Source organism: Aulostomus chinensis, chromosome 1 (genome assembly GCF_037954235.1).
Source record: "Aulostomus chinensis isolate RoL2024-O1b breed Wild chromosome 1, RoL_Achi_v1.0, whole genome shotgun sequence".
Lineage (NCBI taxonomy): Eukaryota > Metazoa > Chordata > Actinopteri > Syngnathiformes > Aulostomidae > Aulostomus > Aulostomus chinensis.
The window spans coordinates 3,701,252-3,722,216 of NC_141320.1; the positions used below are offsets into that span (position 1 = coordinate 3,701,252).

General features: G+C 46.5%; 2 non-coding genes and 1 gene segment (V, D, J or C); all 3 read right to left on the reverse strand.

The window, feature by feature from the left end:
* Nucleotides 1-20,965, reverse strand: part of LOC147270010 (Ig kappa chain V-III region MOPC 63-like) — a 495,635-nt gene that overhangs the window by 448,869 nt on the left and 25,801 nt on the right.
* trnaq-uug (transfer RNA glutamine (anticodon UUG)) lies at nt 14,586-14,657 on the reverse strand. Its single transcript has one exon. It is a non-coding gene; the product is annotated as a tRNA-Gln (tRNA).
* trnar-ucg (transfer RNA arginine (anticodon UCG)) lies at nt 16,741-16,813 on the reverse strand. Its single transcript has one exon. It is a non-coding gene; the product is annotated as a tRNA-Arg (tRNA).

The window sequence follows — 20,965 nt, forward strand, 5'->3', positions numbered from 1 at the left end:
TGGGATCAACTGCTGTGGTGATCAAGGTATCATCATATAGAACAAACAAAGAAAACAAAGTTGAGGAAAAGCACACAAAGAAAAAACTATGAACATAAACAGAACATCTTCTACACCAGATGTCACACGGCTCAGTAGACCTCTGGTTTGACCCTTAGCAGGTCCAGTCTCCAGGGTGCCCCCATCATTCTGCTTTTCAGTTGCAGGATATGCAGCAGAATCCCGTCGCTCCTCTGCAGAAGAACATATGAGAGCGTCTGCTTGCTCTTCTCTGGCTGGACGTAGGGGAGAGTCTGCTTGCTCTTCTCTGGCTGGACGTAGGGGAGAGTCTGTTTGCTCTTCTCTGGCTGGACGTAGGGGAGAGTCTGCTTGCTCTTCTCTGGCTGGACGTAGGGGAGAGTCTGTTTGCTCTTCTCTGGCTGGACGTAGGGGAGAGTCTGCTTGCTCTTCTCTGGCTGGACGTAGGGGAGAGTCTGCTTGCTCTTCTCTGGCTGGACGTAGGGGAGAGTCTGCTTGCTCTTCTCTGGCTGGACGTAGGGGAGAGTCTGCTTGCTCTTCTCTGGCTGGACGTAGGGGAGAGTCTGCTTGCTCTTCTCTGGCAGGACGTAGGGGAGAGTCTGTTTGCTCTTCTCTGGCTGGACGTAGGGGAGAGTCTGCTTGCTCTTCTCTGGCTGGACGTAGGGGAGAGTCTGCTTGCTCTTCTCTGGCTGGACGTAGGGGAGAGTCTGTTTGCTCTTCTCTGGCTGGACGTAGGGGAGAGTCTGTTTGCTCTTCTCTGGCTGGACGTAGGGGAGAGTCTGCTTGCTCTTCTCTGGCTGGACGTAGGGGAGAGTCTGCTTGCTCTTCTCTGGCTGGACGTAGGGGAGAGTCTGCTTGCTCTTCTCTGGCTGGACGTAGGGGAGAGTCTGCTTGCTCTTCTCTGGCTGGACGTAGGGGAGAGTCTGCTTGCTCTTCTCTGGCTGGACGTAGGGGAGAGTCTGCTTGCTCTTCTCTGGCTGGACGTAGGGGAGAGTCTGCTTGCTCTTCTCTGGCTGGACGTAGGGGAGAGTCTGCTTGCTCTTCTCTGGCTGGACGTAGGGGAGAGTCTGTTTGCTCTTCTCTGGCAGGACGTAGGGGAGAGTCTGCTTGCTCTTCTCTGGCTGGACGTAGGGGAGAGTCTTCTTGCTCTTCTCTGGCTGGACGTAGGGGAGAGTCTGCTTGCTCTTCTCTGGCTGGACGTAGGGGAGAGTCTGTTTGCTCTTCTCTGGCTGGACGTAGGGGAGAGTCTGCTTGCTCTTCTCTGGCTGGACGTAGGGGAGAGTCTGTTTGCTCTTCTCTGGCTGGACGTAGGGGAGAGTCTGCTTGCTCTTCAGAAGTTTGCTGGACCTTCACTTGAAGGTTATGATTTTCCTCTTTCAAACAGCTTTTTAAATCATGAAGATTTCCCAGGATTTCCCTCTGAGCACTGCTCCTTTTCTTCTTTTGTGTTCTCACTGCACATAGAAGACTCTGAACTTCACCGTTCAGACTGTCACTCTTTGTGGGGTCCTGGTCCTTCCTTGATTCAAGGTGGGCCAACTCTGCAGTGAAGGTCTCTGTCTCCTGAGATGCAGTAGAAACTCGTCTCCTCAAACATCCATTTTCTGCCTCTCTCTCCTCACTCTGGGACCTCAGCTGTTCAAGAGTCGCCTTCTTCTCAGTGAGTTCTTGTCTCATTTTTTTCTTCTCTGCTTGGATGGAGTTGAGCTCACACTTGAGGTCACACTTCTCCTTGTAAACCATCTTCACCTGAAGCTGAAGATTGTGGAGTTGTGTGTTCAGGTCTCTGATCTGAGTCTGGTTCTCCTCCCTCACAGATTCAAGGTTGCCCACCATGGCAGACATGTTCTCTACCAGCTGATATGCAATAATCTTCTCTTGTCCAAGACTAGAAACCTGTCCCCACAAATTCTGGTTTTCTGTCCATCTCTTGTCACACAGAGACTGAAGCTGATCAAGTGCACTTTTCTTCTCTGTCAGGTCTTCCTCAAGACATTTCATCTCCACCTGTTCACTCTCCCTCAGAGACTGAACCTGGGTCAGCTCTTTTCTGAGCTCATTGTTCTCTCCATCAACCTTCCTCCCCTCACACTGAAGACTGTGGACTGTTGCGTTCAGATCTTCTATCTGAGTCTGGTTCTTGTCCTGGACCGTTTGGAGGTTGGCCACCACAGCAGTGAGGTTCTGGAGCTCCTGGATTGCTCTTTTATTCTCATGTTCAAGAGTAGAAACTTGTTCCCTCAAATTCAGGTTTTCTGCCTGTGTGTTGTCACACAGAGACTGAAGCTGCTCAAGGGCAGCTTTCTTCTCAGTCAGGTCCTCCTGCTCTGTCAGCCTGAGAGATGGAGGAGCAGGATCACATTGACCAGGATCATTCAGTGGATAAATCCAGCTCCTACTGAGATCCACCAGATCTCTGAATGCTCCAACTACACAATCCAATGGAGTCACAGCCTTCTGTCCTGGGTTGATCTGAAGATCTTGAGCCAGACTAAATCTCCTGGAACTGTCAAGTCTTTAAAGACCAAAACTGCCCCATAAAAGTGGAGTCTGGATTCTTTTCTAGAATGAGACGGCAATGACAGTCCTGCAGAGTGACATCACTGATATGACTGGATGACTTCAGTCACGTGACTGGATGACTTCAGTCACATGACTGGAGGACAGTGTAGATACCAATGTAGAGGTTGGGGAAATAGTCTCTGAGAATCCAGCTTGAAGCCACGCCCTCCTTGTTCTTCAAAAACCCAAACAGCAACCATCAGTCTCCCTCCAATCCTGTACTTGGGTTCAGTGTTGCTGTTCCATTTTGCAGCAGTAGGTGTCGCTGTGATACCAGGTTCAGTTCAAGATTCCCAACTCCAGCTCATGTTGGTGACCTCAGTACCAGGGTAAAATGGCGCTTCAGTGGATCATGTGATCAACTCATGTGTGTCCTCACTGCTCCACAGGTCTGTCAAATGTTCTGTAAAATAGTTGGACCCAGCAGAGCTGCTAGATTAGGAGCTGATGGAGTCGTTGCAGATACCAGGGTCCAAAGTCCAGCTTGAACCTGGTTTGTGCAGCTCTTTGTCAAGCTAGCAGCCATTCTTTTCACTGCCAAGCTAAAGTGACTTCTGTCAACAAAGGTCAACATACAAAAGGATATTTCTACTGGCAGTTCAAGATTTTGATCAAACTCCTTTTTCAGAGCTGGAACCTTCCTCTGTGTCAGCTTTCTGTTCCCATCTCTATGGTAACGGTCAGTTTTGACCCACGTCTTCAATCAGCTGTCAAATAAACTAAAACAATTTTCTATCCTCCAAGTTGTTTCCATCTCTTGGTGACCTTGTTAGGCTTCCTTATCCATGGAAATATTGGTTTGAAGATTTAGTTGTGGGCCTCTGGACCTTTTTATAGTCACTAAACCCTCGATTTCAGTTTAAAAAATGGTAAAATGAACCTCAAGAAAATCCTAGAAATGAACCAAAGGTTGTTGTGTTTCCTGACCGTTACTGAGGGTGTTAGAACACATCTCTGACATGGACTGGTTTGATTTAGTATTCATTTTAATATCATTAACTATTGGAACATCCATGGTGTTATGGGTCAGTTTCGACCCTCATATATTTACTTCAAGAAAAAGAGAAAGAAGTCTCTTTTTCAGTAACAGAACTTTAATACAAACACAAAATGAAAAGCAGAACAAGCCAGAACCCAAAATGTGGATTTGGAAGGTCAACAAACAACAACCAGTCAAGCAAATCAAACCAACAGAAACCAGTTACTGGTTCAAAACCAGTAAAAAACAAAAACAGAGGAAAAGTCTCTGTGTGTAAGAACATGCATGTATGTGTGTGTGTGTGTGTGTGTGTGTGTGTGTGTGTGTGTGTGTGTGTGTGTGTGTGTGTGTGTGTGTGTGTGTGTGTGTGTGAAATACTGACCCACTTCTTTTGCCAACATGAGCCCACAGTGGTGGTGTCTCCAAAGAGGTGGAGCTCTGTCCTTCACCTGCTAGGTTCCAGCAGGCAGCTCAGGTCTAGTTTTCTTCACTGAGCCACCATGATGAGTTTCCTCTGAGAAGTTCTTGTCCAATGTCCCCAGTCTGAGACCCCAGCTCCACCCCATGGACAGCCTCCTGGATGATGTCCTCAAGCAGCATCCCTGTTTGTCTCCTGGCTGCAGCTGGATGCCCTCAAAACCCTTAGACAGAGACAACCAGCACTGGCATCATTTTAATGCCACTGTTCAACACTGAATCTGCTGGTTTCCTGTTTTTAGGAGCTGATGGGAGCTGCACAGAGAAGCTCTTTGAGACAGGAACCATTCAGAGCTCCACCCTGCTTCTTCCAGCAGGATCCACAGATCCACCAACACACCAGCTGCCTGATGTCCATAGCCTATGCCAGTATCTTCAGGCGAGAGGCAGGGTTCACCCTGGACAGGTCACCAGTCCATCACAGGTCCAACACATAGAGACAGACAACCATTCGCTCTCACAGTCACACCTACAGTCAATTTAGAGTCTGGATTAACCTGGTCCCCTCTTGATGTCTTTGGACTGTGGGAGGAAGCTGGAGTACCAGAGAGAACCCACACAGGAACAGGAGAACATGGAGACTCACACAGAGAGATCCTGTGCTGGAGCCGGGACTGGAACCAGGAACCTTCTTGCTGTGAGGAGACAGTGCTGACCACTGCACCACCGTGCAGCCCTGGATGGAACACATTCCCATGAAAATGCTGCTTTTATTGTGAGGCTTGGCCTCCAAATAGTCCACACATTCAACTCTGATGTCATCAGATCAGAAGGTGGCAGTGTTGTGTCTGTTTGTGTGTCTCTGGTCCCTCTTCCTGCCTCTGCTGTCTTCTTTCAGGTCTTCTTGATGGTCCGGCTTCTTCTCCTCCATCGAGGGGTTGCTCTCACCGAGTGGAAGCCTTGTAAACCTGGTGATTCCAAGATGGCTGCTGCGTTCATTCCTCGTTACTGTTATGGTGTTGATTCACTACACGCCCACATTGTTGTGCTGATTAGAGAAAAAGGTTATGTTTCCATCCAAGTGTCCTGCATAACTCTCAGCTAGTAACTTAACATAAGAGGTAACTTGGTGTGCAGAGTAGAAAATACTTGAAGTGGGAAAATACTTGAAGTGGGAAGACTGAGAATACTTCAATATGTGAGCCTGTGTACTTGAGCTTTGGCCTTGTTTCAGTGTCAGGAACCAATCAGAGCAGCCTCCTCCTGACTAAACAGCTCTACTCATCAAGCCCCTGACCCCAGACTCTTCTTGGTGAACTGATCAGAGATCAGATTAGTAGAGAAGCAGTGACACAAAGGGAAACTTGCTCATTCCCTGAACGCAGCTCCATCAAACAGAGCAATGCTAACTGTTCACCTGCAGTGTTGTTCAAGAGGGATGGAGAGAGCAGGGAGGAAGAGAGGTGGAGAGAAGAGCACGGGGTCTCCATCCAGGGATCTGCTGTTATTTTCTCAGCCCCCCTCCTCCCTTCCTTCCTGCTCACACACTTTGTCACGTGGACACGTGTTATTTGTAAATGGAAAGCTGCCAGAGTTCAACAGGGCTGAGTTTTCTCTCCAGTTTGACGGCCAAATTTGGTCAAATAATTGGAGATGAAGAGGAAGAGAGCTTTGTATCGTCCACGTTTGTGAGGAAGATCTTTTCATGCCATCACGGAGGAAATCGCTCTCTTGATTTCTTTTGTTTTTGAAAGAAAGATATGGTCAGTTCCAAAAATTGGATCATTGTGATTGACAGGACCAGGCTCAGACACAGGACAGAAGCAGGGTTCACGGCAAGGGACGTTGATGTTCTTGTACTCCGAGCAGAGAAACCAAACGGCTGCAAACGTATCCACTAAATCTAGACTATCGGATAAAACTTTCAAAAACTCTCAGAGGCCGAAGAACACAAGACAGGCACGGCTGCATTAACAAGGTAGAGGCTGTGGCAGGAACTGTGGATCGACGGGCTGGAGTGAGCACACAAGGACGAGACAGGAGTGAAGGGTGGATGAGGCGTCATGAAGCCTGTGGACGCCATGACACTGTGTGACTGTCACTGAATACTGACACCTGCTGGACTGTAAACTTCCCTGCAGGCTTGACCGACTGAACTGACACTGATTTGATGACCCGTGAACACAATGAGATCATTGAAGTCTTTGCGTTCATACTGGATCGTTCCATGTCTTTGAACAATGGGACCATGATGTGAAAGTCTCAGTGAAAGTGATGGGAATGAGGACGCTTGGTTTTTACAATTTTTATTAAAAAAAGAAGTTTTTCCAACGTTTTCAAATCAAGTCTGTTGGGTTTCTTGAAGCGATTTCTCCTGCCGTGGAGCTCCAACAGACACGCGAACCAGAGGGAGGAAACCACGGCGTTTCACTGCTTTACATTTAGAACCTCACGCCAAGCCGGAGAAGCAGGTCCTGAATCAGTCACGTGGTCACTGCCGGCTGAAGAGGCTTCGGACGTCACCATATACGTCATCAATACGCGCTTCACAAAACGAGAAGAAGACGCGGGAAGCTTTGAACACAACAAGGAAAGAAGGAGAAGTCCGTGAACCCCCGGCCTCGGTCTTTGTCTCCTGAAGGCTGAGTGGCGCCGGTAGAACCTCAACATGTGCGCCGCGCAGCTGCTGCGGGTGTCGGTCCAGGAGCGGATCCTCGCCTCCGCTGAAGACTTCCTGCTGCAGCTGGGAGAAGGAGACTCAGCGGCTGGAGTCCCGGTGCTGAGAGCGCTGCTCACCGAGCGGCTGGCGGCGGCCGCGGAGCAGATCGTGGCTCTGCTGGAGGAAACCGTGGCGGAGTACGAGCGGGAGAACCGCCGGCAGAGGTTGCTGCTCGATGCCGTGCTGAAGCCCCGAGTCAGGCTGGACAGAGCAGGTGAGTCCCCCAGGGACCTGCTGGGCCCCTCATTCCTGGGTCCTGTTAAGAAGCCCTGCCTTAACAATCAGTAGCAGCGTGTTACCATTGAACTGAACCACAACAACACCTCGCCTGAATGACGTTCACACTGGATCACCAACTGCTGCTAACTTGTGGACCAGAATGTGAACCAGGCTCCTGCTGCATTGTTACCAACATAAAGGGAAGTTTTAGGGACTCAGGAAACAAAGTCGACCTGAAACAATTGTTTTATTTCCTGTTGTTACTGATTTAATTTAAAACCTTCAAAGAAATGCATACAACATGACAATTAACACCTCAACATCAAAACAGTCAGCGCACACACACACACACACACACACACACACACACGTGTCAGCAGTCTCTCTGTCTCCTGCAGCAAGTCACATGATATCCAAATGAGTCCCGTCAGAATGAACCAATGTTACAGCAGCTTTAGGGGACAAAGTCCAAAGGCAAACCTCCTGCAGACACCAGTGAAGCTCTGTTGTTTCATTTCAATGCAGTTTCAGTCCAGATCAGTGAGTCCAGAGCTGCTAGCTTGACAGCTAAACACGGAGCATCACAACACTCAGCAGGACCCTGGCTGGAGTTGTTCTGCCAGCTTGAAGCGACGTCACTCATGCAGCTCTTTGAGTGTCTCAGTGGTTCAGACCTCCAGTGCTCCAACATGAACAGGAACCTTGAAGACCATCAACCATTCATCAAGAGCACAGAACAATGAGAAGAGTTTCCACTTCAAAATAAAAGGCCATCACACTGTTACTACTACAATATTACAGTATTAGAGGTTTAGAAAGTTCACCAAATTAAGAGTAAAATGATATCATAAGCATTGACTCAGCTACATGTGGAATACAAATGCAGAGCCAGAAAACCTGGAGAGAACCCACGTAGGAACAGGGAGAACATGCAGACTCACACAGAAAGATCCTGTGCCTGAGCCGGGGCTTGAACCCAGAACCTTGTTGCTGTGAGGTGACAGGTTGAACCACTGCACCACTGTGCCTCCTATAATGGAAACTATACAGGCCTTTTAAAAAGTTATTTTTGTTCCCTGCCCAGCTGGCCTGGGCTGGACCGGCCATTCAAGAATTGTCCCACTTTTCCCAGTGGAGAGGACGTCCCTGGACCCCACACACTGACCAGGACACTGGGAGGCGGCACTCATGCTAATGGTAGCCAGCAAGTGTCTCTGGTCTTGTTGTGTCTGTAATGAGGGCCATTGTGTTCCAACTGAGCAGGAATGTAAAAACATAGAAGATTTTAATAGCTGACGGCTATTTGGTGTTGTTAGAGTGGTTAAACCTCACCTTGTGATTATGAATGGACAAAACCATTCAGCAGAGGGGACCGGTGACCTTTGACCTGGGTGACCCAACGTTGATCCAAGCATCTGAAGCCAGCGTTTCTGTTCCCAGTTTGCTGACTGGTCGTCAGTAGCAGGACGTCTCTTTTCATTGAGTTGATTTCTGTTTCTGTCTGTTGCTCCGCTGTTTCAGAGTCAAATGAAGAGATTTCTGATGTTGCTGTTTGTGTCCTGCAGATGTGGAGCAGCTGCTGGTGATTAAAGAAGAGGTTCCCCCTGAGCTGCAGGACCCAGAGCCCCCCCACATTAAAGAGGAGTGGGAGGAGCTCTGGACCAGTGAGGAGGGAGGGCAGCTTCAAGGGCAGGAGGAGGCTGATATCACCACGTTCCCCTTCACTCTGGTCCCTGTGAAGAGTGAAGGGGACGAAGAGAAACCTCAGTTCCCACAGCTTCATCAGAGTCTAACTGAGGAGAACTTGAAAGAAGAGTCTCTGAGCAGCAGCCCAATTCATCCTCTGAAAACAGAAGCTGATGGAGAAGAGTATGGAGGACCAGAACCAGAACCAGCCAGCAAGGTAGATCCAGATCCACTTGTACAACCTGAGACTGATGACCAGATATCAGACTCTTCTGAAGCTGAGACTGAAGTCAGTGAGGATGATTGGGTCAGACCTGATAACACGGCCACCTCAAGGAGGAATTTGCTTCAGAAACTGAGCCCAGGACAGGAAGTGACTCATTGCAGCTCAAAAGAGCAAAGAGTTAAGACTGAAAGAGAATCAGATATCGTCAGGAACGTGAACTTTGGTCCTTCTGAATCTGAGACAGAAGTCAGTGAGGATGAGCGTCCTTTTAGGTGCTCAACATGCAGTAAAGGTTTTAGGAACAGAAGGAGTTTGAATAATCACATGAGAACACACACTGGGGAGAAACCATTCCCATGCTCAGTTTGTGGCAGAAGATTCTCAGAAAAGGGTAATTTGAGAAGACACATGAGAAGACACACTGGAGAGAAACCATTCCCCTGCTCAGTTTGTGGCAAAAGATTCTCAGAAAAGGGAGGTCTGAAAAGACACATGAAAATGCACAATGGGGAGAAACCATTTCCCTGCTCAGTTTGTGGCACAAGATTTTCAGAAAATGGGCATCTGAAAATGCACATGAGAACTCACACAGGGGAGAAGCCATTCCCCTGCTCCATTTGTGGAAAAATGTTCTCTGTTCAAGGATATTTGAAAAGCCACATAAGAACACATACTAGAGAGAAACCATTCCTCTGCTCAATTTGTGGCACAAGATTCTCGGAAAAGAGATATCTGAAAAACCACATGAGGACACACACTGGAGAGAAACCATTCCCCTGCTCAGTTTGTGGAAAAAGATGGTCAGACAGTGGAAATCTGAAAAAACACATGAGAACGCACACTGGGGAGAAACCATTCCCCTGCTCACTTTGTGCTAAAAGATTCTTGATAAAGGCACAACTGAAAAATCACATAAGAACGCACACTGGGGAGAAACCATTCCCCTGCTCAGTTTGTGCTAAAAGATTCTCGGTAAAGGGACACCTGAAAAGACACATGAGAATGCACAGTGGGGAGAAACCATTTTTCCAAACATGACACTGAAGCCATGACAAAAGAGTGGGAGACGCAGGTTGAAAGCCAATAATGAATGTATTTAACTAAAAAAAACACCACGATAAATCAAAAATGGGCCCAGGTGCTTCCAACTAGGAGGAATGAACAGCTCCCCACCCTCCAGATACCTGCTGCAACACAAGAAACATCATGAAAGACACGAGATTCTGCGTGACTTTTCTGTTAAACCTGTGTTGAGAGCTAATTTGCAGTATGCAACCAAACCAGGTTACTTTTGGATGTTGCAAAAATACATCCCTGCAATTCTTCAAAAATAATTAATAATACAAGAACACACATTTGGTTTGTTTTGCAATGGAATTGTCCTTTAAGAGCTTCACAAGCTGGGAGAAGGATTTTAAACACTACTCTGGATTTTACTGGAGGCCAGTGCAGCGAAGCTAAGATTTGCGTGATGTGCTCTCTCTTCCTAGTTTCTGTCTATGCTTCTTGTCTATGCTTTACGCTTTATTTCTATGCATGCACCTGCATTGTGGACCAGCTGCAGAGTCTTCAACCACTTGTTAGTACAGCCTGATAATAAAGTAAATAAAAATATATGATAATAAAGAGTTACAATAGAGCAGTGACATCACTAGATAATGTGTCTCTAAGGGGTTTTGGGCCAAGCACAGGAACTTCTGTCTTATCAGAGTTGAACAGTAACAAGTTATAAGTCATCCAGGCCTTCATGTCTGGAATGCATGTTTGTAGTTTGGATAACTGTTGGCCTTCATCCGGCTTTATTGATAAATATAATTGATTATCATCTGTGAAACAATGGAAATGTATGGAGTGTTTTTGAATAATATGACCTAAAGGAAGCATATATAAAGTGAAGAGTATCGGCCCCAGCACTGAACCTTGGGGAACACCGTGTTTAACTTTGGTTTGCATGGAAGATTTATCGTTAATGAGTAGGGCTGGGTTTAAAAAATCTATTTAATCCATTTGAATCAATTTTCCTTTTCATGGTTTGATATCGATTCATAAAACCCACAGATCGATTCCTAACTTGCAGAGAACAGCCTGTGTATCAACTCTGGCAGTCTCGCGTGATCAGCGTTTGGCGGCAGTTTTAATGGAATGTGATCTTGCGAGAATTTACTACCAGTCAAGCAAACATGGCGGACTGAAGCACAACCCTGAAGGCACACTCGGTGAGATTAAAGGCCGATGTTTGGGTGCACTTTGGTTTTAAGGACGGAGAAAACGACGACTTGGGGGGGGGGGGCAATATGCAAACTATGCAACGGGATGGTAAAGTACTGTGGGAATACGACAAATCTCCACTTGTCAAGACATCACCCAGCAGAAAACCAGTCGACACGGCTCAAACAACGCAGCCTGGAGCAGGTATAAGATAACCGAGGCTGTCGCAGTTTTTATATGCAAAGACATTCGACAATACCAAACATGAACGCAAGCTTAAAACAAAGCATCGAAACTTCGCTTCACTCAGCAGAGAACGTGGCATTGACTTGTGATTGTTGGACGTCAAGAGCAACAGATTCATATCTGACCATTACAGCTCACTACATTAGCGACTGGGTCCTCGCATGCCATGTTCTTCAAACCAGAGCCGTGGAAACCAGCCACACAGCGAGAAAACTCAGCGAACTGTTATTCAGTGCAATAGGCGAGTGGAAGCTTAGGAACAAGGTGGCAGCCATCGAAACTGACAATGCAGCAAATATTGTCCGCGCTGCGGAGATGACGGGCTTGTTGCACATTGGTTGCTTTGCACACCTTCTTAATTTAGCCTCGCAAACTGCGCTGAAAGTCCCTACAGCTGCACGCTTGCTCGGCAGAGTCAGACGCATGGCTGCATTTTTTCATCGTAGCTCTACGGCGAGCCGCATCCTCAGTGAGAAGCAAAGGGTGCTGGAGCTTCCTGAGCACAAGATGGTGATTGACGTGGTGACACGTTGGAATAGCTCACTGGAGATGCTGGACCGTTTCCTCCAGCAGCAACCAGCCATCTCAGCAGCTCTGCTGTCACCTGAAGTACGCAGAAACGAGAAAGATGTCTGCACGTTGACAGAAGTGGACGTAAGAGTCCCAGAGGATGTGGTCAAAGCCCTTCAGCCACTGAAAGCAGCTACTCTTGCCACGTCTGAGGAAAAATCCCCGACTCTGTCCATCATTGCACCTTTGCATGCACAACTGTTGGAAGAGATGCGCTGTGTCCCCAAGGATTCAACAGTCATCAAAGAGGTCAGGACAGCAGCAGACAACAACCTCAATTCAAGGTAAGCTTAAAAAGTATGTAGGTGAATGCGTGTGCATTCATGCACATTCATTTCCAATTAAATTATATTTAAGTGATCAAATATATCTTTTCAAGGTTCGTGCCTTGAAGGACAGGCTCTATGTTGCTTCAGCGTCAGACCCTCGTTTCAAGGCTCTGCCTTTCTTGTCTGATGAGGCCTGGAACCACACATTCTCCCGACTGGTGACTGAAGCTTCTGTTGTGGCACAGGCGGAGGCTTCTAATGTAAGTCATTGACACCAAAAAAAACCTTATTTCCTACAGTTTTTGTACTTTACTGTATTCATCTCAAATTTACTTTGTCTTCATTATTTTAATATTAAGCAGTTGTATTCTAAATTGTGTTCCAAGTGTCTTTCCAGATCATTTTCTTGCTATTTTCAAACAGCAAACATCTGCTTTTGGTGGAAAAGAAGAAGCTGTGCCTGATCCCGTTGAAGATGTTGCTCCACCAAAGAGACCAAAGGAATCCTCAGCACTGATGTCTCTCCTAGGGTCAGCCTACATGCGGAAAGACACAGTTACACAGAAAACTGTATTTGAAAAGGCCCAGGATGAAATCAAAATATACAGGGAAGTAACACCCATTCCACTCTCTGAGAATCCTCTCAGCTGGTGGAGAACACATGCAAAGCAGGATCCCCTATTGGCCCACCAAGTAAAACGGTACCTTTGTGTACCTGGTACCAGTGTCCCGTCCGAGCGGGTTTTTTCCACCACTGGGGATGTTGTGACGGCAAAAAGGAGCTGCCTTACTCCTCAACATGTTGATCAACTCCTTTTCATGCAGAAAAATCTTACTCTCTCCAACAAGTAAGAAAAGGGATGACAGGTCTTGAAGTTTTATGGACTTAGGTTTGTGATTATTGTTCAGAAGTTTACAAGATCTTTTTCATTCGTGTGTCAAGAAAACCCTTTAAGGAGTAATTCAGAACTGTTTAGACTTGTAAATACTTTTCTTTTTTGCATGAATGAAAAACAAACCAAACCCAAACAGGAAGTTCAGAATGCCTGGAAAACAAGATGGAATGTCACCACTTGTCTGATGGTGTTTTTCAGTTTACATTGTATGTTTCAAATATACAGACCATGTTCCAAAAAACTGAGATATTGGCGCTATTTTAATTTGCCTACATTTATTTGAGTCAACAGATGGCTGTTAATTCTGTTCTGATGCAGTTGTCACAACCATTGTAGTGTTATTGCACAAAAGCTGTGAGACAGTTGTAGCTAAGTGAGTGTCCTGTTTATGTGTGTCATCTTTGGAGAAACTTTATTTACAATGTCTATCTTGTAATTTATTTCAATTTGATTTATATACATTCATTTTTTGTTGTCAGTCACTTGGTCAGGTTTAATAAATAAATAAATGGACGTTGAATCAGATTGAATTGTGAATTGAATTGAATCGGACCTCGGAAAATCGAATCCAATCGATTAGGAAAATCTGAATCGATACCCAGCCCTACTGACTGGTATTTGTTGTTAAACTGGACAGTTTGTCTGTTGAAGCTCTTTAAGTTGATCTGGTTGGACACAAATCTTAGCCACTCAGATGCAGCAGCAGAAGAAGCTGTCATCCACCCTGACAGTCAGAGCATCAAGTCAAGGAAACATCAACCATCTTGTAGTTCCAAACCTTCACCTGTCAGATTCAGCTACTTCTTATTGTGGGATTTTAACTTTGAACACAAACAGTGTCTCGACGCACGATGGCCCAAAAACGGCCCGCATCCCGATTGCAGATCAGCACCACACCAGACCCAGGATTGGTCCAGTTCTGATTTTACTTCAGTATTTGGCACCTTCGGATGTTCGGACCGAATCCAGTTAGTTCCACACATTTTCATTTCACCTTGGATTTTGGAGCTTTCGGGTTAAAACCTGTATTTCATGTGTGGGCCACAACCGTCATGTGTGCACCACAGCCGGATCAGGAAGCTTTCAAACAGATCTGGCCCAAAGACTCCTGCTATCTGGGTAGTGTAGATGCCAATGTAGTGGTTGGGGAAATAGTCTCTGAGAATCCAACTTGAAGGTCCTGCTAAGTGTTGTGATGCTCAAATGTTCTGTAAAATAGTTGGACCCTCAGCAAAGATACTAGATTAGGAGTTGATGGAGTCGTTGCAGATACCAGGGTCCAAAGTCCAGCTTGAACCTGGTTTGTGCAGTTCTTTGTCAAGCTAGCAGCGATTCTTTCTTTTCACATGGCCGTGTCTCCTGATGACTCAGGACCAGTTGATGTCCATTTACCTGTCATGGTGACAGAGAACTTTGTCCAGCTCAACCAGGACAAAACTGAGGTCTTAATTGAAGGTGGTGGCAGCGTTGTTAGGGCCTGAGCCTCCTCCCAACCAGCCACAGCCAAGTAGCACGAGTTGGCCATAGAAAAATGCAATTCCTCTTTCAATGTCCGTCACAGACTTGCTGGAGGCTCCACCGAGATTTGAACTCGGATCACTGGATTCAAAGTCCAGAGTGCTAACCATTACACCATGGAACCAGTTAAAAAAAAAAAGACATGAGTGAGAAAAATTATGGCGCTTATCATGTAGGAGTGACTACAGTGGTTGTCTGGTTTAAATTTTCACGAACATCCATCCATCCATTCATCCATTGTCTTCCGCTCATTCCTGTTAATGGTTGCAGACTCCTTTTTCATAGCTGGAACCTTCCTCTTGTGTCAGCTTCCTGTTCCCATCTCTATGTTAACGGTCAGTTTTGACCCACGTCTTCAATCAGCTGTCAAATAAACTAAAACAATTTTCTATCATGGTTCAGGTTAACAAAATCCTCATCAACTTCTCTGGTCCAATCACATTTATGTTGGCACACAGAGAACAGATCTAGAGTCAGAGCTGAGACTTCAGTCTAAGCACCTTAAGATGGAGGAGAAGAAGCCCTGATTTCTGGGTCTCAGTCTTTTTACTCTCTTGGCTCCACCCACACAGGGCAGGAGAACATCCTCATAGTGAGTCAGTGTTTTTCCATGTTTAACCAAATCAGCTCTCAGTGGTTAAGAACAGGTGAGTTAGTGAGTGTGGTTCATTCTAATCTGATGTCCAAGCTGCAGGAAACAGCAAAGCCAAACAGTACAGAAGCCTTTCAGCATTCATGCAGACTGGAAAGAGGCTGAAATGCTCCCTGCTTCTGGAAGGAGCAGAGATGGAGCCAGAAAAAACACAGAATTTACCCAGACTCTGATTTGAACTAGCAAGAGACTCAAGCTGGTCATGAAGTATGATTGGCTGCCTCTTCGTGATGTCATTCACACACTTGTATAATCAGGATGTGAGCTGAGGGGTGGAGATCAATGAGTCCTGGAGACGTTCAATAATGTCCACAACTTTGGCACCAGGAAGACAGCAGGTGATGGCACCTGGGAGTTCAACAGACCTGATGATTGAACCACCAATCACAAGGATTTCAGCCTCCATTGTAAACAGAGAGTTTAGATGAGAGAGAACCTGCTGTCAGCCTCACCAGTCAGGGCAGTGGCAGAGGCAGCAGAGTTGAATGAAGCAGGATCACCTGGCAGGTCTCAGCTGGGGGTGATGACATCACTGGCCTCAGTCCTAACCAGTGCTCTGCCTAACAACACGGACGATGGTGAGAAACCAGTAGAAGCACTCTGAGAGTTGGAGACAGCAGGAGAGAGACCACGACAGAGTCACCCATGGGAAACTGTTGGATCCACTCAGGACAAACTGGACAGACACAGATCAAAGACAGAATTGATGATGATGTCATCAGGGGGCTTTGATGGTGTCTTTATTTGTACCCAGAATTCTGTCTTTGATCTCAGGAGGACATGAAAGAAACACAACTGAGGAAAGAAGAGGCGAACATTCAGCTTCATTAGAAACACTTGAACTGTTGAACAGTAGAATTTGTTTGAAACAGTTTACAACACTGAGTGACAGGATTGAAGAGGGAAGAGTTTTCTACTTTAAATTTAATTCTAACTTTGAACTGGGGATGAACATTTTTAGTCGTTCATATTCTAACATACAGAGGAAGTCATGTCATTCCCTTTTTTAAAAAAGAAAAACATGTGAAGCTCCTCCCCCCAGCTCCAGATGGACAGACAGACATGAGAGTGGCCAGGAAGCAAAGAAGTGTTGTGCTCCTCTCCAGTGCTCTGGTGTTGTTGTGCTCTTCTCAGCTCCATCATGAAGACCTGCTGGCACTGGGCGCTGGTGGAAGTTTGCAGCTCTCACTGGAAAGTCCTGAGGCTCCTCCCACTCTGAAGCAGGCAGTTGCTCCCAGCCAGCCCACACTTTCACTCTCTGGTGTAGGAGTGAAGAACAAAATCATAATCAAGAACCATCACTGTTTCATTGGGGCTCATTTCTCCTTGTTCTGATACAGAAACTCAACAGCTTCTATCATTGATTTGACAGGAAATGTTGATGACACACTGGGATTTTTGTTCTCCTGCTGTCACTGTCAAGTGCAGCTTAACATGAGAGGTAGCAGGATCATTCATGTGTTCATGTTTCCAGCAGACAAGGAGGGAACCTGGGAGGACTTCAGTGACTTTGATCAGTGGTTCTCACTTCATCTTCTCAGTATAAAGTTTAAAGCGAGCTGGCCAGGAGTTGAACCTAGAATCTTCTGATCCGAAGTCAGACGCGTTGTCCATTGCGCCACCAGCCCTACAGAGGGAGGTGCTTATACAAAAAGAGTCAACACCTTCATTTGTATGTCAGAAAATTTCAATGATATGGTGGCATTTTCTGTTTTTGTGCTGTCTGATTGTCTAAATATCAGGTTTAGATCATCAAATTAACACTGGAACAAAACATAATAAACATTAATTATTTAACATTCAAAAAAAAATAGAAAGAGAACCTGCATCATCCCAGCCATGAAGACCTCAACATGGTTGAAGAGAAAGGCTTGGGGTGGATTCTTGTGTTTTGCAGCATCCTTGATGAGTCTGCATAGAAACATTGGTGTTGTGGACCCACATCCACCAGGAGTGGAGCTCAACCAAGAAGAGCAAGAGGAGAATGTTTGTGGAGGAGCTGGGAAGTTCCCTGGTCAAGCCACACACTGAGGGAAGGGAACGGACGCCCCGAGACCCAGACGCTGCAGCCTTGCTCAGACAGCTGCAGAGCTCAGCAGCACTCCATCCATGCCATCAGCAACACAGAGAGCATCCACACCAGCGTCCTCCTCAGCAGCCCTGCCTCAACACCAACCAGAACAGCCACAGCCACAACCCCCTCAGGACCTGGATTCTTTCTAAATACTTTTTAAAGGCGTGTTCTGTCCAGGTAGAAGACATGATTTGTTTATCTGGATGAAATAAAAATGGATGAAAACGTCCAGAGCATCCCTCCCAAATCTGATTTCTTCAACTGAAAGAACGCTAACATTTCTAGATTCATTCCCTCCAGTAAGGTCTTATTTCCAGCTCTGCTCTCCCTCCACTACTGTTCAGTGTAGTATTTATTTTACTGACTACTTCACTGACAGGTGGTAAAACTGTCTGGTGTTTCCTGAACTTAACTGAGTGCTGCTCAGTAAAGTTGCCATGACTTGAGATTCTCTTCCTGCTGGGTCCATTTCAACATTCTTATCCTTCCTATCACTGGAGATAAAGTATCAGTCAGGGCTGTACTTGATTAGTACTGCATATAGTACACATCAGTCACTGCCATTACACAGTGGAATGGTAGTTGAAGTACTGTTTAGCAGCAAGCTGAAAACTGTTGTGGTCTTTGACAGTTCTCTTGTTTCTGAATGAAAATCCTGTGAAGGAGAATCATGGAGACATCCTAAAAATGGCTGAGGTCTCTGAGCTGCAGCAGGTCTGAGCTGCTTTTGATGCCCAGATGATGAGGAGGCAGTGAATGGTGGGTTTGGTGGAGCTGGAAAAAGGCTGCAGGTGGTGAGGGGTCTGCTGGTGTCAGGACTTCCTCTCCAGGTCTGAGGGCTTCTCCCTGCAGTTCCCACAAACACCACAACAGTCCTGGAACCCCTGCAGATGGTGGAGGACCATGATGACCCCGATGCACCATCAGGCCATCAAAAACCAGTCCTGATGGTCAAAAAGGTCCCTCCACTCATCCAGGCTCAACTCTAGAAGAAGCTTCTGGAACAGATGAGCAAACACACTCAAATATAAATCCTGATGTAAACACACTGGCAAACCAACGTTTACCACAATGTTGATTTTTACAATTTCCTTCAATGTTTGAAAACCATCAAAGTGGACAGAAGCCCAGATGGTCCAAACCTGTTTCCTGTCTCCTGCCATTGTGGAGAGCCTCTGTTCTGTCCTGCTGCTGTCCAGTTATCTCTCCTGAGCTCCTCTGCTGGTTCCACCTTGAAGAGGGTCTGAGCTAGAACTGAACCTTGGGAAACTTCAACCTTTGATCTCAGAGTTTTGTGTTTGATCTAAAAATTCAGTGAATTTTGGGTTTGTGTGGAGCTGAAAAAATGCTGCAGGTGTTGAGAGGTCTGCTGGTGTCCAGGACCCGAGTCGTTGGGTTGGGTTTGTGTTTGTGTTTGATCTTAGAATTCTTTCTTTGATCTCTCCTTGATTTCTCAATGATTTCTTTGTGGACTCCAATTGTCTCTGATCTCAGAGTTCTGTGTTTGATCTTAGAATTCTTTCTTTGATCTCTCCTTGATTTCTCAATGATTTCTTTGTGGACTCCAATTGTCTTTCATCTCTCAGTGAGACAAAGACATAGCAGCTCCAACCTCAGCCTCCAGGAGGCCCTGATCCTCTAGTGGTCAGTCCTCTGTGTTGTGGCTGCAGCAACCCTGGTTTGAATCAGGGTCCCAGCAGCAACATTCCTACTGACTAGTGTTTGTTGTTCAACTGGACAGTTTGTCTGGTGAAGCTCTCTCAGACACTCCTTTCTTCATCCTCCCTTCAGGCTCAGCAGCATCAGAATCAATGTGTCTGACTCGGATCAGAACCCTCAACCTGGAGGCTGTGGTGCAATGAGAACACATCTGACAACCAATCAGAGGAGGGTCTGTTTGACCCCTGAAAACTCCATGAAAGCCTGAGAGGAACTTGTTCATCTCCAAATTCCCTCCCTGCACGTTGTCTCTGCAGAAATCATTCAAGTCCAAGTTGAACCTTAGACTAAAAGCTCCCAGTAGGTGATGCAGGCTCCACCTCACTCCTGGTTCTGGAACCTCACCAGTTCTTGCTCTCTCACCACTTGGATCTCATGTTCCTGACATCTCTGAGCTTGTTTCCTATCCACCTGTCTCATGTTGATGAGGTCATCCAGCCTGATGATCTCTAGGTTCTCCTTTGAGTGGTTCCCTCTGGGAGAGTTCTCTCTCTGTAACTTGTGTGTGTGTTTGCTCGTATCCTGTTTCTCCTTGACAGCACTTTAGTGTTTTTACCACTGGTGTCTCATCTGTGGTTCACCTTTTATTTTAATTCTTTGTCAAAGATGAAGGTGTTTGTGGTCATTCATCAATCATGTGATGGCTCATGTGACTGTGAGTCTGATGAAGAGCTTGTAGCGTCTCTCACTCTGATCACTTCAGGCTATTGAAGCTACTCAGGTGTAGCCAGACTAGCTCAGTCGGTAGAGCATGAGACTCTTAATCAGGAGGAGTCCAGGCCTGAATCGGTGAAAACCAACGTAACCGGCTCACGTTCTCAGCTGGATTCTCCCATCGATGTACGACGCCTCTCCAACGAACTGGTGGGAGGACGGCCTCCAAAGCCTCCACCTCGTCGACCGTGGCTCCCGCTGAGATTCGCTCGATGAAGAAGGGAAGCGCGTTGATGGGCTACCCTCTGGTCTCAGGCTGCTGGCTGCCTGGACTAAGCTGCTCTTCTCCGACACAAAGGTGGCTTCTCTCTCTTCAAGGCTCACAGGAGGTCAAGAGTGTAGCGACCGTGAGCCGAGATCGATGATGAATTACAAAAATAGAAAATCCCCCCAAAAAATTCGTGGAATAGAAAAGAAAAGGGGGGGAGCCGGACCAGCTGCTCTAGGAGCTCACACACAAAGGGCAGAAACAAGAAGCACTGAAGAGAGCGCCAGCAGTGGATGGTGCCACCACTGTTACAGTAAACTGGTCCGCCTCAGAGCAGTGACCTTTGACTTGTGAGGGGTTGTTGGCCAATCAGCACACTTTGCTGTCTTCAGTCCTTCTCAGATATCAACAAATGAAGCTGGTTGAACAGACAGCAATCATCATCACTCAGAGACATCACCTGGAGAGGAAGACTGCTCAGAGTTCTGACAATGACAGTGAAGAGGCAAGGAGAGCTGGATAACCACAGACAGTGAAACATTCGGAACATCATGTTGATACACGCGTGTGTGTGTGTGTGTGTGTGTGTGTGTGTGTGTGTGTGTGTGTGTGTGTGTGTGTGTGTGTGTGAGCAACAACTTAACACAGGAGAGGAAACCATAACACTGATCATTGAATGTACAGCCACACTTCAACTCAATGAATGCTCTGCACAGAAGAATCCAGCTTCATTCCTGGATCAACAAGTCTTCTTCCAGCGAGTCAAACTCAATAAAAAAGCAAACAAATCCAAGCAAAGGACAAGGAACTCCAGCATTTTCCCTCCCTGATGACATCCACTCAGTTTTTAAAGGTGAATGTGGAGCAGACGGTGCAGTTTGGCTGCAGGTCTTGGACAAGGCTCTGAGATGCTGGCTGCTCCACAAGAGAGAAGGGCTGGAGACCAGGAACTAGAAAGGCAAGGCAAGGCAAGGCAATTTTATTTGTATAGCCCGTTTTCACAAACAGTTTGTCTCAAAGGGCTTCACATGGCATCATAACAACATCCTCTGCCCTTAGACCCTC